Source organism: Eschrichtius robustus, chromosome 12 (genome assembly GCF_028021215.1).
Source record: "Eschrichtius robustus isolate mEscRob2 chromosome 12, mEscRob2.pri, whole genome shotgun sequence".
Lineage (NCBI taxonomy): Eukaryota > Metazoa > Chordata > Mammalia > Artiodactyla > Eschrichtiidae > Eschrichtius > Eschrichtius robustus.
Window position 1 is genome coordinate 102702582 of NC_090835.1, and position 16973 is coordinate 102719554.

General features: G+C 41.3%; 1 pseudogene; it reads left to right on the top strand.

Moving 5' to 3' along the window:
* Nucleotides 1-324: 324 nt before the first annotated feature.
* Nucleotides 325-884, top strand: LOC137773888 (chromatin modification-related protein MEAF6 pseudogene; annotated as a pseudogene).
* Nucleotides 885-16973: the final 16089 nt, after the last annotated feature.

The following is a 16973-nucleotide window of genomic DNA, read 5'->3' on the forward strand; positions in this document are numbered from 1 at the left end:
GGGTCCCACAGATGTGATATCTGGTAAGGACTCTCTTCTCAGCTTGCAGACGGCCTCCTTGCTGTGTGCTCACGGGGCCTTTCCTCTTTTGAAAACAGTATTTTTTCTTTCATCTCTCCAGATCGTAGAATTTGGAACCCTGTGGTATTTCTGATGTATGATTTCAAATAGAAATATTAGGCAAACATGAATTTATTAATCCATCTTATTTAAATGACACAGAAAATTGTCTAAAATAACGTTGGGACCTTAAAAAAAAAGAAAAAGAAAAACTTTGGCTTGAAATTATTTTTAAAAATCTATCCACGAGAGTACAGCACGGTGATGCACAAGAAGGCGGTGCTGCCGCAGATCCCGGGCAGCCGGCGGGAGCTGGCGGAGCTTGTGAAGCGGAAGCAGGAGCTGTGATGGAAACACTGGCCAACTTGGAGAGACAGATCTGTGCTTTTGAAGGAAGCTACCTGGAAGACACTCAGATGTATGGCAACACTATTCGTGGCTGGGATCGGTACCTGACGAACCATAAAACTCCAATAGCAAAAACGATAGAAGGAGCGGCTCTTCAGTAAAACCCTCAGTCACTTCAGCAGCTGCAGCAAGTGCATTGGCAGGAGTTCAGGACCAGCTCATTGAAAAGAGGGAGCCAGGAAGTGGGACGGAAAGTGATACTTCTCCAGACTTCCACAATCAGGGAAACGAGCCCAGCCAGAAGCACCCTGAGAATCTGGATGGCTCTGTGCGGGGAGTGAAACCTCAGAAGCCTGCTTCTTCTACTTCCTCAGGGAGCCATCAGAGCAGCCGTAAAAAACGAAAGAATAAAAACCGGCACAGGACTGATCTGAAGTTAAACAGAAAACCACGAGCTGATGATTAGAAGACTCGTTAGTGCAGAAGCGTCCAGGCTATAGAGCCCTGCTTCCCTCCGCCGACCTCACAAAGATAAACATCCCTCACCTGGCTGCGTGGCCCTCCACCTCTGCTTTCCCAGACCCGGTGCCTGTGACTCTGAGTAGTTTGTTCTGAAATGTGGTGACAAACAAGTCATTTCTGTACGACCATATCGGATCATTTACTTTGTGTCATTTTCAGTAACAGAATTGCAGGAAAACCCAAGACATTGTTATAATCCCAGCAAGTTGGCAACTGTGCATTTCTCCCTTCTTGGAACGAATGTCTCCGCCCTCAGACTGGCTGGCACCAGCTTCATCCGTGATGCGCATCGAGAAATGTTCTCTAGGTTTGTTTCGTGCTGAACGTAGAACAGGTCACATTTCAGAGGGAGGCTGTAAATATCTGGCGTTTTCTTATTTTGTTTGTGTTTTATCATTTTTCTATTATTGCTTTTACCATCTTATTTTCTTTGGGAACTTTTTGTAATACCATTGTACAGCTCATACCTTCCTGCTGACGTTATCTGATAATCTGTTTCATGCAGTTGCCAATATTCTTAACTGAAAATAATTTGGTTTACCATAAATAAAACGGGGACTTGGCTTTTTGGTTTTTTGCAGAGGGAAGGTAAAGAGTGTTTATTTAATAATTACCTATCTTAAATCTTTTTGAGTTAGAAGCAGTTTCATGTTCAAGGAACAGGAAAAGCTGAAAAAACATAAGTTTAAATCAATCCTTTTAAAATGGGTATTTTTATTCTTTTGCGTAAATAAAATTTCACAGGCTTTGACTTCTCATCCTTCACTTTTAAACTTGAGATTGTTTTTTTCACTTACTTATTCATATCATGCCTTACGGAAATTTCTTTTTCCATCTTTCCTCTCTTTGATGGTATTTGCCTGATTAAATATTGCTCTAAAAATCACTAAGGCAAATGGAAAGGCTCTAAATTGTACCCAAAGCTGATAACGCCTGGAGTCCTTGAGCAGAGTGAATGACAGGATCACCGAGAGGCCGCGACACCCAGCAGATGCCCCTTCCTTTCAGGGTGAATGGGCTGAGGGACCTGTTGATGGTAGTTACCTGCCCCTGGAGCAGTGGCCATCCACCTTGGCTGCACATTGGAATCACCTGGGATGCTTAAAAAAATACCAATGCCTGGGTCCCACTCCCCAAGACTCTGACTCGGGTACGGCCTAGTATTGGGGATATTCTTTCGAAGAGTCCCTGGCATTCTGATAAGAAACCAAGTTGGGAACCACTGCGTTAGGAGACTGGATTGTTCGATTTAAATCCTGTGTCATGAATCAGTCTAAGGGATAAGCTGTGGGGCGTCACCTTTCCTGTGACTCTATTTAGTCACAATCCTTTACTTATGTCCGTATCTTTGTTAGAAAAAATATGTTCCATTTGTGGCAATATCGGTAGAGCTGAAATATGGATGGCGTCTCTTATCAAAACACGTCTACCTTGTCAGATGTGCAAAAGCTTTCTCTTGTTCTCAAATAAACTTTTAAAAAAAAAATCTATCTATGAGATTTTCCATGGGAAAAAAATGTTTTTTAGCCTCTCGTGATTGACACTTTATTCCAAATCATGATATTTATTTGCTAAATTACTGTTATTGCAAAGTTCTTATAGGATATTGAATAAGTCAGACTCCTTCACAGGCTCTTCCCTGGTGGTCCAGTGGTTAAGACTTCACTTTCCATTGCAGGGGGTGCGGGTTTGATCTCGGGTCGGGGAGTTAAGATCCCACATGCCTCGCGGCCAAAGAACCAAAACATAAAACAGAAGAAATATTGTAACAAATTCAATAAAGACTTTAAAAATGGTCCACATCAAAAACACAAACAGGGCTTCCCTGGTGGCGCAGTGGTTGAGAATCTGCCTGCCAATGCAGGGGACACGGGTTCGAGCCCTGTTCTGGGAAGATCCCACATGCCGCGGAGCAACTGGGCCCGTGAGCCACAACTACTGAGCCTGCGCATCTGGAGCCTGTGCTCCGCAACAAGAGAGGCCGCGACAGTGAGAGGCCCGCGCACCGCGATGAAGAGTGGCCCCCGCTTGCCACAACTAGAGAAAGCCCTCGCACAGAAACGAAGACCCAACACAGCCATAAATAAATAAAATAAATAAATAAATAAAGGGCGTTCATTTAAAAAAAAAAACAAAAACACAAACAAACAAAAAACTCCCTTAAAAACTGGAAGACTTGAACTCTCCTTTCTCTCATGAAACTTGTCATGCTTCATAAAAAGCTTATAAAGCTTATAACAGGGGTAATTTGGACCAAAATTCAAAACTGAAACAGGCAAAGTTAGCCCTTTCGAGTCACACCCCTGTGTACGGAACCCAACTTTCCCCAGGACCCCGTGTCTAGAAGCATCATGTAGCCTCTCTTATCATGCTCCATGCCTAACCACTCCCAAGGTAATTAGGACTCAGCCTCTGTGTCTTGGCCTTATTAATTCCAGATTCAGAGTCCCAGGCAGTATGTAGCATGAAAATTATTTTCTTAAAGTCTGTCCATAGCATAGACCCATTTCTCCTTGCTGCTCCTGGCGAAGTATAACTGTAGATCCAGAAATAACACAAGAGGCAACCAGAGGAGAACTCTGAAAGGGGCTGAGATACGAGCCACCTGGTTTGGGGTCTCACGACTGGGGGGACAGCATAAAGGCAGGGTGTCTCATGTCCCTCCACCAGCAGGGAAAGGCAGTCCAGGCCCAGCATTTCTCTACCCCAACCTAGTAAGAGAAGGCAGGTCAGTTGGCTCAGTCCTCCCCTGGGATGGTCAGGAGGCCCATGTAACAATAGGAGGCAAAGCAGCACCATCCATCAGGAGGCTGGATCTGGAGCCCCAGTAACTCTAAGCCCCTGGGAGAGATGTTCTCCTTGAGAACAGGTCAGAAGACTCCTCTTTCCTCCCACTGCTGAGACATTCCACAGCTCCCAGCCACAGGGAAGATCTCCCCCCACACCAGCAGAGATTCACCTCAATAAGCTTCTCCGAGGTGGCCAATCTATGGCTTGACTGGGGAGAACCAAACTTCAGAGACTATCACTCTTGGGTGTTAAGTGTCTGCCCCTCCCCCATGAGTCCTACAAGCCTTACTAACTCTCCCTGGGGCCATGCAATAAAGTAGAGCCGTCTCAAAAACTCCACAGCATTGTGCTTTTTTTCTTATTTTCCTGAGAGTTACCAGCAGCCATCCTCCTAACACCCCAACAATGACCTTAGACTGTATTAGAAGATACTTTCTTGTTATCTGAGCTCTGAATCATTTCTCCAGAAATAGGTGCTGCTCATACAGCAGAAGCCTGATACCATGGTTGTATCATGTTACCAGTGTTGCCAGGTGGTCAGAAAATTATATGTCACAGCGAACAAAAGAAAGTGTTTGCTATCGCTCTCCCACGATCTCTTTCTCCAAATTTATTTCCACATTTTAAAAACTTAGAGCTAAAGAATTTATGACTAATCGCTGAGAATGTTGACAAAATATTGATCTGACAAGAGCAGTTGTTCGTGCAAGTGACTCTGGTGACAGTGGAGTTCTTGGACTGAACCTTGACCTTGTCCTAAACGGTTGCTTAGCTTTTTTGGAAAAGCCCTGTCTTGGATCCATCTCTGCCACCTAAAACCATAAATTCAGAGAGTTCTCGATTAATCCAACCCATTTTTATGTTCATTCATCACAGTTTTAGGAACAAAGTGAGTGAAAAAGTGCTACAGAACCATCTTATGGACCCCAAAGTGAGTCTGTCAAATTCTTTCAGGTTCCCATTTCTCACTGTACAAATTACTGTTTCCTGTCCCCCAAAAAGTGGGGGAGGGAAGGCTCTAGCTGATAAACCCCCTTTCCAGGACCACACAGTGTCAGATAGAGGGAGGCTTGGAAATAGCTTTTTCCGGACTTGATGAGGCTTGTTTTGTCTGGCAAATGAATTATGTAAACCTTATCCAACAGAAACTGTTTCGAGTCAATTAATGGTTGTAATTACTTAAGATTTCTTTTTAATGAATATGGTTCTCCAGGGATTCGATGATATCCTGTCATCTGTGAGGCCTGATAAATGAAATGTGATTTGTGTCTGACTGCAAACTGAACCCTTGTACTTGAGCCATGCCTGCTTCCCGTGTGCTCATTAAGTGGAAGAAATGCCCTTGATGGAGGCAGGGACAGTCATGAGAAAGTGTTCCCAGTTAGCTGGCAAGTGAGGAGAATGGCTGCTCATGTCCTTCTACCTCTCCTTCTCGCCTCCATCCCTTTGGAAGGGAATTAACCTAGCCTGTGACCTCGGAGAAGCTGCACGTTATCACCAAAATCAACCTCACCATTCCCGTCTCCATTAGGTGCAATCAACTGAGATCTCAAAGGGCGATTTGGGGATGATATTGAACGCTCATATAGAAAGTGCAGGAATTATTTTCCCAGCCCCGGCTCTCTCTCCACCAGTACTCTGCTCATCTTTAAGGATGCATCTCTCCAAGAGCTGATAGAGTACGGTGACTTCTTTCTCACATGGACACCCCATTTCCAAGTGATGAGTAAACCATATACAGCTACAGCTAAGAGAATCTAAAATGGCACAACAAAGTACTGGAAACCAGTCCCAGTAGGGGCACCATCTATGCTAGCAAACAAAACTCTGCAAAAAAACACCGTTTTTAAATATCTGTTGCCTTCAGTGGATTTATTTTTGCCCAGCAAATCGTTTTGTCTACCCCAGTAAAACAATATTTTTCCAGGACATTTCTACTTGGTAACCTTTATAATCATAAAGCAGTTTCTAGCCAAATTTTTCAGAAAAGATTAAAATAAATGAACTTTGGTGAACCCATGAAACTCTTAAAAACCTCGTTGCTATCTCCATTGTCATAACTCAAACATTTGATTCACAATTGAAAACGGTCATACGGGAAACTACAAGAAAAGTATATATTTGCTTTGAAATCGATCATTTTTTCTGAAATTTACAGTTTCACTGAATTGTGTGAAACTGGTAACAACGCATATCTGTAATAAAACACCTGAATCACAATAATTCACAATTATAATAGTCTGCAAAATAATCAGTTACTACTCTTTAACATTCAAGCAATGTTTGTTGATTCAAAGTGAGCTGGGGTTTCACTGTCTTTATTTCAGGCTGTTACCATTCCCTTACAAACTCATGAGCTCTACACCAAATTTAAATAGGAAAGATTGCAAAACAGACAAACACCGATTTATGGCTACAAGCCTTTTCACCGTGGAGTATCTTTCACTGTCTTAAAATTTTAACTCTAGGACAACTCAGGAATAGCAAAGACATTTGAAGATCAGAGACCTTAGTAAAGCATGTGTTCAATCAATAAATATTCACTGAGTGGCTGATAAAGAGTCAGGCACCTGCTAGACCCTTTAGTGACAATGGTGAACCCACCACACTCATAGCCTCATTTATTGCATGTTTGCCATACGCCAAGCACTGTCCTTAGTACTTTGCAAACAAGATATAGTCCCTGACCTCAAGGATGCATTGAGCCTTTGTTTAAATAAAAGTTGTACAACAAGACAGACCAGCTAGATCACAGTGTCCAACTGCCATTTACTGCCTCTGTAATGTGAGCACTCATATTCCCATTCATCTCTTCAAACCCAGATGCAACAGTTGTTCATTGAGCGCTACACCGTACGCAAAGAGTGGTACCCTGATGGCGAAGAGCTGCCCGAGGCCACATGAAATAGCCATGTGACTTTTGACAAGTCATAGAAATCTTTTTATCTCTGTTTCTTCATCTGCAAAATGCAAATAATACCCATGATGATGATGGTGATGGTGGTGGTACCTGCCTCTCAAGATGTGTGTGAAGAATTCAGTGATTTAATGTATCATAAGCACCTTGTGCCTGGGACAGAGCAAATGACCAATAAGTTACTTCTTGCTGTTATTTTAGCATCACCATTATTATCTGAATTATGACTGATAAGGAAATAAAGGTACAGAGAAACTAAGTCTAGTCCCCAATATCATGCAGCTAGAAATAGAAGTAAAATTCAGAATAGCTTTCTTTCCCCAAACTGACAATTGTTTCTTAAGTAAACTGCTGTGTGCAGCTCTGTAGCCAGTCAGGAGAAGGTCATGCCAACTTACCAGTTCTCCTCAGTCAGCATCAGCCCTAGGTGACGTGCCTATACCAGGAATATTGCATTTAACATGATTTTAGTTAGATGAAGTCTTTCACTCCAAGAGTTTGTAGGATGGTAGAGAAGTAGCACAGGACAAATTCTAATCCTTAATAAACTCCTATAAAGTATGTATTCTTGGCTTAGTTTTATGATAACATCAATGCTCATATTGGTTAAATCACTTGCTTAAGGTCACAGAGAAAGTGGTTGAATTAGGATCTTCTGTTTCCCAAAATTCTGTGACCTAAAAATATTACTTAGAAGGGGCAATGGGATGGCACAGTTCCAACTACAGTCTCTCTTCTGAACCCCCGTTTGACTGACAATTAAGTATCTGGTAGATCAAGTTCCTCTCATTTCACTTATTTTCAAATTTTTTTTCTGGGAATTCTCTCCCATTTATTTTTCTGAATCATCATACATTTCAGAATCACCTTGTCAAACAGACAGAGTTAATCTTGTTGGAATTTTTATGAGTATTGCATTAAACCTACCAATTAATTTGAGAAAATTGACATATTTATTTTAAATACCCAGTCTCTCCATCTAGCAATTTTGTTTGTTTTTCTTCTAATTGGTCAAAGTTGACTTTCTTCAATATATAAATTTTAATTCTCTTTAAGTAGATCCTAAACATTTCTGGTTCAAAAATTTCAAAGTATTTATTAGAGACATTTTGCTACTGTAAAAGATCCACTTTTCATTATATTTTCTAATGGGTAGTTACTTATATTAAGGAATGTAATAGGTTTTTTTAGTTCTTATGCTAACCAGGAAGTCAAATTTATAGTTGTCCCATCCAAGTATATTCTTCGCTTTTTCTTGGTCACATGGCTACCCGGATTTGCCAACCTCCCTGGCAGCTGTGCGTAGGCTGGTGACCATGTTTGGCCCATGGGATGTGAATGGAAGTGATATGTGCAACTTCCAGATCATCTCCAGAAAAAGCTTTGTATTTTTCTCCTGGAACACAGACTCGGTGAGCCATCTTTAACCAGGAAGAAGTAAACAATATTATAAAGCAGGAGTTAGCAAACTATGGCCTGTGAACCAAATCTGACTTGTGGCCTGATTTTCATATAGTCCATGAGTTAAGAGTGGTTTTAATTTTTTTAATGGTTGTAAAAAGAAAGAAAGAGAGGAGGAGGAGGAGGGAGGAGGAGAGGAAGAGAGGGAAGGAAGAAGAAAAACATGACAGAGACCTCACGTGCCCTCAAAACCTAAAACATTTACCTTCCGGCCCATTACAGAGAATGCTTACCAGTGCCTGTTCGCAAGGACTCATGGGTACAGGATAGAAGGACACTGGGTCTCTTAATCACAGGAGCCAAGCAGGTTTGCCTTTTTTTCTGGTCACACCACACGGCTTGCAGGATCTTAGTTCCCTTGCAGGATCTTAGTTCCCGACCAGGGATCAAACCCATGCCCCCTGCAGTGGAAGCACAGAGTTCTAACCACTGGACTTCCAGGGAAGTCCCAGGTCTGCTATTCTTGACCAATGATCCCTGGACTGTTGTAAGAGGTGAAAAGAAATTTCTATCTTATTTAATCTATTATATTTGGGGTCTCTTTGTTACAAGAGCCATTAATCTAATTAATCAATTCATTAACATTTTTAGCATTAAAAGTTTTTCAGCCACTCTCTTGCAATTTCTAGAAAGACAACCATGCCATCTACAAACAGCAGGGTTTTTTTCTCAGTAACAAGCATATTACCTCTTGTATACTTTTTTCTTTTTTCTAAATTTTATTTATTTATTTTTGGCTGTGTTGGGTCTTCGTTTCTGTGCGAGGGCTTTCTCTAGTGGCGGCAAGCGGGGGCCACTCTTCATCACGGTGCGCGGGCCTCTCACTATCGCGGCCTCTCTTGTTGCGGAGCACAAGCTCCAGACGCGCAGGCTCAGTAGTTGTGGTGCACAGGCTTGGTTGCTCCGTGGCATGTGGGATCTTCCCCGACCAGGGCTCGAACCCGTGTCCCCTGCATTAGCAGGCAGATTCTCAACCACTGCGCCACCAGGGAAGCCCTTGCCTTATTTTTAATAGCTGGAACTTTCAGGACAACGTAAATTGATAGTGGCAATAGCATACATCCATGTTTTGTTCTCAATTTTAATGGCAATGCCTCTAGCTCTTTACTGCCTAGTAAACTATTGCCTTTTGATTGTAGATATTTTTCATTATTTTAAGCATATTCAGAAGAAAAACTGTTCAGTGGTTTTACTCCTTTTTGATTTATCTTTTTTAAGTTTTGGCATCAAATTTACAGTATTTTTATAAAAGGAATTGAAAAGCTCCCCACCTATGCTTAAAAATGGCTTGCGTAGCATAGAAATGAGCTATGATTTGAAAGTCTGAAAAAAGTTATGTCAAAATAATCCAGCCTTGGAGCATTTTTAAAGTAATTCTTTAAAAAAATTGTTAATTTCTTTCATGATTATATTCAGCTATATATTTCTTGAGTTAATTATGATCACTTATACTTTCCTCAGAAATTATCTGGCCAAGGTTTTCAAATTATTACCATAAACAAGAGTGGCTTCTTCTTTAAATTATTATATTTCCTCAATATCTGATGTAATAATCACTTTCTTCTATTACTTCTTTTTCTTTTCTCATTTTTGTTTTACTGTTGTTATTGTTTACCAGAAATTCCAGCCATTTGCCCATTTTTCATTTTTTCCAAAAAACAAATTCTTAGACTTATAACTAATTTTATTTTGTATTTGCTTTCTAGTAAATTTATTTTGCAAGTGTATTTATCGGTATAATTTTCTTATCTCTACTTTTCTTAGATATGGTTGTTAGACATTTTCTTACTTTTTAAATGAATTACTTAATTCTTATATTTCTTCTTTCTTTTTTAATAATGAAAATTTATAATGCTACAAATTTTAATCAGGGTGTATTAGTCACATCCTGTAAGTTTTGAGTCATACTCGTCTTCTTTATATTATTTTAAGATAATGTGTGTTCTGGTTTGGGTTTTCCTGAAAGCAGACCCTCAACAAGTACTCGGTATAGAAAGTTATCTGAGATGTGATTCTGGGAAGCATACATGAGAAAGTAAGGATAGTAATATGGGGCAGGTATAAAAAACAATAAATGATTAATTAATTAGTGGTTTAAAGCTACTAGAGAGTAGGGCTCCATCTCTGAGAAAATATTTATGACATGCCTTAGAAATGTCCCATGAAGGAAAGAGGAAGCTGGGGTATGTATCCATAGACACTCCTAAGGGTATTATATCCTCAGGCTGCCATGCCTGTGAGCTAAGCACACTGGAGAAATCCTTCAAACAGAAAAACATGAAGCCCCAGTCATTCAAGGTAGGAATCTACCACTATTCGTGGATACTGTGCATCTCCATTGCGAGTGAACCTCGACAAGGGCTGAGGCCTGGGGATGAGTATCAGTGGCAGCTGCTACCGTGTGTAAATTACAAATGTGTTTCCATTTTTGTTTAGGAATATTTTTGCCTGGTGGGTTGCTGGGTCTTAATTTTTTAAATGTGTATCCCTATGCTTTTAGATGTTAATACAAACACTCACTACACATTTAAATATGTATTCTCAGTTGTAATATGCAAGGCTTTCTTTAAATGAAATTATTACACAATAATCTTTAGGAAACTTTACATTTCAGAACCATACACACATTTTTGAAATGTGTCTTCCCGTTTTAAGAAAAAAATCACACAAGCAGTGTGTGGCAATGAGAGAAGAGGCAAACTGGATTTTCCCTTTTTTAGCCAATTATTTGTCGATGTAAATCCTAATTCTCTCTTCACATGTGAAGCCTTTATTTGCATTGAGTTTCACGGCCATGTCTGTTAAAAATCTGCAGAATGTCGTGTTTTACTATGATGATCGTTGTAAAATAGATTGCTAATACCGTCCCTCAAAAATCTGTCCAAGATATTTTAGGTATCACTACACCACTAACTCAAGCTGTTCATATAGAATGAAAGTCATCAGAATTGAGAGGAAAACTAGGAAAGAAAATAAACACCATGTTCCCAAAGTGCAGGAGCTCATGAAAACTTGTCTAGGCTAATCATCAGGAGTGTAAAATTTTTATTTCTCAGTTAATAAGCACCACCTGTGTTTATAAAAAGTCCCTGATGACTTGTTTTGTCTCTCGCAAAGAATATAAAGTGTCCTGAGAATGGATTCCAGAGAGAATACATATTATTAATATACTTCAAAATCCTTCCATATGACTGATATAACCTTCATTATCCTCTTTCTGCTCCCCACTACACACTTTCTTCTTTAATTTTTTTTATTGAAATGATATAAGAGAAAATCATTGACTACATATAAATCAATTGTCTGTGACATGTTACAGGGGAAAAGAAAACATCAAGATTGCCAATAACAGGCACTCAGTCTCATAAAACTTGTAATCAACTTCCAAGCCAAGGCGTAAACTATAATATATTGCCACAAATGTATAACAATAACAAACTATTCGAATTGCACCTTCACGTTCCCTGTCGTTAATAACAAATAAGCATGAAAAATGGTGACAGTCATTCGTTTTAATGGGCGTCTGCTTGTTTATCTGATGTGTCATCTGGCATCGTGGAATACACCCTCATCCTTGGAAGGGGATGAGGAGAGAGGGCACCCATGCTTTGGATGAGAACTCCATCCACAGGAAAATTCTAAGAGTAGCTCATTTTTTATCTCAGCTCAAACAAAGATTGTGCTCAGTCTTTCTCTGGCCCTAAGTGAATATAAAAAAGCAAGTCCTCAATCTGATCTTCATTATCTGGACTCCTTCAGACATCTATTGCTGCATAAACTCACTCCACAACGGTGGCTTAAAACAATAACCATCACTTACTTGGCTTATAAATCTGGGGGCCAACTGGGCTCAGCTAGGCTCTTCTCATTGGAGGTCTTTCATACAATTGCAGCCCATCTGTGGCTGGAGGTGAGGTCTGACTGAGGTCATCTTGAAAGCTTTTGACTCAAGTTTAGTGCCTGGGCTGGGGAGATTCAAACCCCCGCATGCTGGAACAGCTGGGGTTCCTCAGGCATCTCTCCTCCCCTCTCCCTCCCCCCTCCCCTCTCTTTCCCTCCCTCCCCTTCCCCCTCCTTCCCTCACCTTCCTCTTTTCACCTGGTGACTGAAGGCTCAGAGAGAGAGCAGGTGGGAATTAAATCTCCTTTGAGGACCTCACCAGTCACGCTCCTGCCTGCTCTACTTGGGGAGACTGTCACCCAGGCACAGGTTCAGTTGGAGGGAGGGAAAGAGACTCCACTTCTTGATAAGGAGCCCACAAGGTTCTGAGAGGCTCCCATATAGGATGGGAAACGATCTTGTGGATATCTGTGCAAATGGCCATCTGCCCCCAGACTTGCATGGCACACTTAAACACCCCAATGCACACACGCTCACACACAATAAACAGAATTCTTGATTGATGATGCAGCCAAATACCACGAAGCTCTTCACGGAATGCTTCCTAACCTCTATTCCAAAAGCTCTCATCGCTGTTCTGAAGCTACATAGCTCGGTAAATGACGGTCAGACAAATAAAACTCAGCAAATTAGTGGAGGATTTCTTAGCACCTTTAATAGACTAAGAGGCAGAAAGAATCTCATAAGCATTGCCACTCAAAATATGGTTGTTGGATCAGTAAAATTGCATCACTTGGGCACTAATTAGAGATGCAGAACCACGGGCCCCAAGTCGGCCCGCTGAGTCAACACCTGCATCTTATCAGGACCCCCTGGTCTCCATGTGCACAGAAACTTGGAGATGCACTGACTTACAGGACCGTGTAGTATTTCACAAAGTCGTCCATGGAGCCCTATTTTAAACCTGAGCACTTCCTGGGCTTCCTGGGAATTCATTTTGGGATTGCCAGAACCCATCCTTAGGGAACTGCAGCCTCTGCCAGGCCTAAAGGAACAGGTCACCAGGCCCAACTTTCTCAGGCTTCTCCCAAGAGAACTTGATGGAAATAGATAACCAACAAGGACCTACTGTATAGCACAGGGAACTATACTCAGTATTCTGTAATAACCTATAAGGAAAACGAATCTGAAGAGGAAAATATATAATTACACACACACACACACACACACACATATATAACTGGATCGCTATGCCGTGCACCTGAAACTCACACGATATTGTAAAACAACTATACTTCAATAAAAATAAAATAAAATAATTTAAAAATCACCTTAGAAAACAAAGAGAGCTTGAGGGTTCTGAGGACCCCCTACCCCTGACCTCAGGCAAGAGAGTGGTGAAAAGAAGGGTCCTGGCCTCCAACCCCCCACTGTCCTTCTAGCCCTCCCCACAATCTCTCTTGCTTCTGAAAATAGTATAGACGTGGAAGTGTGCACAGTGACAAGGACACTATTGGCTGCATTTTGGTTGTGCATTTTTTTCAGTATGGAAATCATTTTAGTGGAGTGTGTATTTTATGTAGGAAAAAAAAGGCAGTATCATTAGTCGAGCTCTCAGACTGCATAACCCTTCTCACAACAGGCTCAGTCACTAGGAACCACGTAGATTGGAAAAGGAAACACATTACTGCACACCAGTGAAAGGCGTCTTTGTAAACGTGTTGGAGGGAAGTGGGGGGGTGCATCGCAGACATAGGATTAGATTCCTTCCAAACCGATTCCAGTCACGCTAGCAGCCTCACCTCTGAAGTTCAACTGTTTTCAAAATACACTAAACTTTCCATGAAAAAGTCAACTTTTGGCAGCATTGGGAGGTGGGGGAGGAATTATGGAAAATAAGAACTTTAGAATGTTCATGTCCCCATCCAGAGAACAGAAGGAAGGGCCTTTCTCACTCAAGTAACCCATGCACTTTGAGAAAGGTAAAGCCTTTTGTGTCAGAAGAAAAATAAACCAATTTTTATACTCGAGAATGCAATAGCTGCGTCCGTTTTCAACCTGGCGGTTTGTTGAAACTGTAGGGACCATAAGAGATTTCCTGCAAGGCAGATGAACTGGATTTGGTTTTGCTCTATGATCCATAATAGCTATACCGCAAGAATAGCAATTTCCCTCCTGTATCAAGTTATGCTAAGTGTGAGATAACATGAGGGAATTTACGTGAACGTGGGAATTATATAAATGAGTTGTTTAGGCAAAACTGCTCCTAAGTTAAGCTACCTATTTTTCAGCTCATGAGGGTTGAATGCAGTAACAAACGCATTTACAGATATCAGGCAATTTGATCCAAGGTGACCTGTTACCATCTCTGCTCAGAAATACCTATTTGTTACAAAGAAATTCTCCTGACTTTGAGAACAACTCTTCCTACCTTGCAAAATCTATTGGTGGGGGTGGACACTATCTTTTCTTTTTTCCTTTTGGGAAAACAAATTACAATTTGGAAAGAAAAATGAAGAACGTTAAGGCTAGTGGTTAAGACACGACAGTGCCATCCATCTACTCCCAGACAGGTCCCTGACTTACTAAGGCATCCAAGATGCTACTTAACTGCCCTGAATCCAGGCTCCCGCCCAATGCCCTCCAGATATACAAATCGGGAGCATTTCTTCAAGGTGAGACCTTGGATCCCTCGGACCAAAGCTTTTATACCCAAGTGATTTGGCAGAAGCTTATTTTACAGCAAGGGTGGGAAATCTCTTCTTACTTATGTCCTCATCAGATAAATAATTATATCACTAAAGGCTCAGGGAATTTCTGATTTTACAGAAATACAGACCTCGAGACAAAAATAACCCATCTAAAAACAACACCATCATTTATTATCCACGTGAAACCTTCTTTGAAAAGCAAGGAGAAAGTGGAAGATGTAAGTCAAAGATATTCAACTGTTTCAGCCTCTTCTGACTCCCCCGTCCTGATCCCTCGTGCATCACGCTAACCCCTCTCCGGGGGCCAAGCTCGGAGCGTGTGAGTTTGTCGGGCAGGTGCGTTTCCCATACCTGCCTCAGTGTGAAGCCAGCCCGCTTCTGGGCCCGAGGAGAAGTTCTCTTTCCTTGCAGCAAGATAATGTTTTAAAAAGCTGACTTTTAAACCTCTTCCTGAATTTTTTAATGGATTAAATTCATCATGTCACCAGCTGCTGTGCAGCTAATAGAGCCATAAAACACTGTATTAAAGGATTACCCATGCAAAATTTCCTCTTGTGCTAATGTGAATTTTAATACTTTTAACATTTAGTTGAGATGGGAATGTCCAAGAACAGCTTGTTCAATAGGTTGTTCTATAAAATTAAGTTCCTCGTCTCATCAGAAATGCCAGGACTCCATTAAGCTAAAATTTTACAGAGAGGCCAAGATGATTCACTGTGCAGCATTTGTGAGAAAGGAGGCAACATCTGCTTCTACATTATTGCTCTTTAAAAAAAGAAAAAGGAAGGAAAGAAAAGAAAAAGCAAACAGTCACAGATCCCGTACATTCATGGAGACTGGACTGAACAGAGGAAAATGCTAACTTCAGGTTTGTGGAAGGCCCATCTACACAACCCCAAAATGAAGCCAGTAATTAGGAACACCTCAATTTATGTTCCTCTTGAATGTCATTACTCAGAAGGTCAGAAAGTCTGAAAATATACAAAGGGCGATTGTCAAAATGACATAGATATCATATTTTAGGTAACAAAAATGTGATTATGTGTATCTCGATGACAAAGAGAGAATAGAGGGACAATGTATCTGATAGAGAGTAAAAGATTCACAAGAGGGAGACTTCCCTGGCGGTCCAGTGGTTAAGACATCGCCTTCCACTGCAGGGGGCACGGGTCTGATCCCTGGTTGGGGAGCTAAGATCCCACATGCCTCGTGGCCAAAAAAACCAAACATAAAACAGAAGTAATATTGTAACAAATTCAATAAAGACTTTAAAAATGGTCCACATCAAAAAAATCTTAAAAAAAAAAAAAAGAATCACAAGACAGGACAAAAGGATGCTGGAAGTTATATAGTTCAATTTCTTCTTTTCTAGGGGGCAGTATTGAGCCCCTGAGAGTTCCCTCCTTCCCCAGGTCATGGGGCCAATTAGCTCAGAACCGAGAATAAAACCCAGGTCTCCTGCACCCAGACCCAGAGACCACACGTCTCCCTTACACATCTCTAAATATGAACATGTGGATTTTGTGTGTATGAAACGGCTTATGTGTTAAACAACAATAAAAAATCAACAGGTCAACAGTGATAAGATCATCTTTCCTCCTGTGAAAGCTTTAGAAGGTAACAAAGCTGTATGGATTACACATCATTTCCACAATATTTCTAAATCAGACCACATTCTGAATAGTTCGTTTGAAATGTTACTTTCCTGATTATGTCTCCTTACCCTCTCTTCATGAATGACCCTCCAAAGCCAGATTGTAACTGTTACCTGTGCATCTCAAACGGGTCAGCATTTCATTCTTTGCTAAAGAAATTGTCTCTTAAATGAGTTGGCTAAAAATAACATAGACTTCTTCTTTAATGTTGTTCAATAATTGGTCGAAATGAAATCATCCACAGAGGCTCCAAATTCACATCAAAATTAAAGTGGACGTTAGGGGGGTGCCTTCAAGATGGCAGAGGAGTAAGACATGGAGATCACCTTCCTCCCCACAAATACATCAGAAATACATCTACATGTGGAACAACTCCTACAGAACACCCACTGAATGCTGGCAGAAGACCTCAGACCTCTCAAAAGGCAAGAAACTCCCCACGTACCGGGGCAGGGCAAAAGAAAAAAGAAAAAACAGAGACAAAAGAATAGGGACGGGACCTGCGCCAGTGGGAGGGAGCCGTGAAGGAGGAAAGGTGTCCACACACTAGGAGCCCCTTCGCGGGCGGAGACTGTGGGTGGTGGAGGGGGGAAGCTTCGGAGCCGCGGAGGAGAGCGCAGCCACAGGGGTGCGGAGGGCAAAGCGGAGAGATTCCCGCACAGAGGCTCG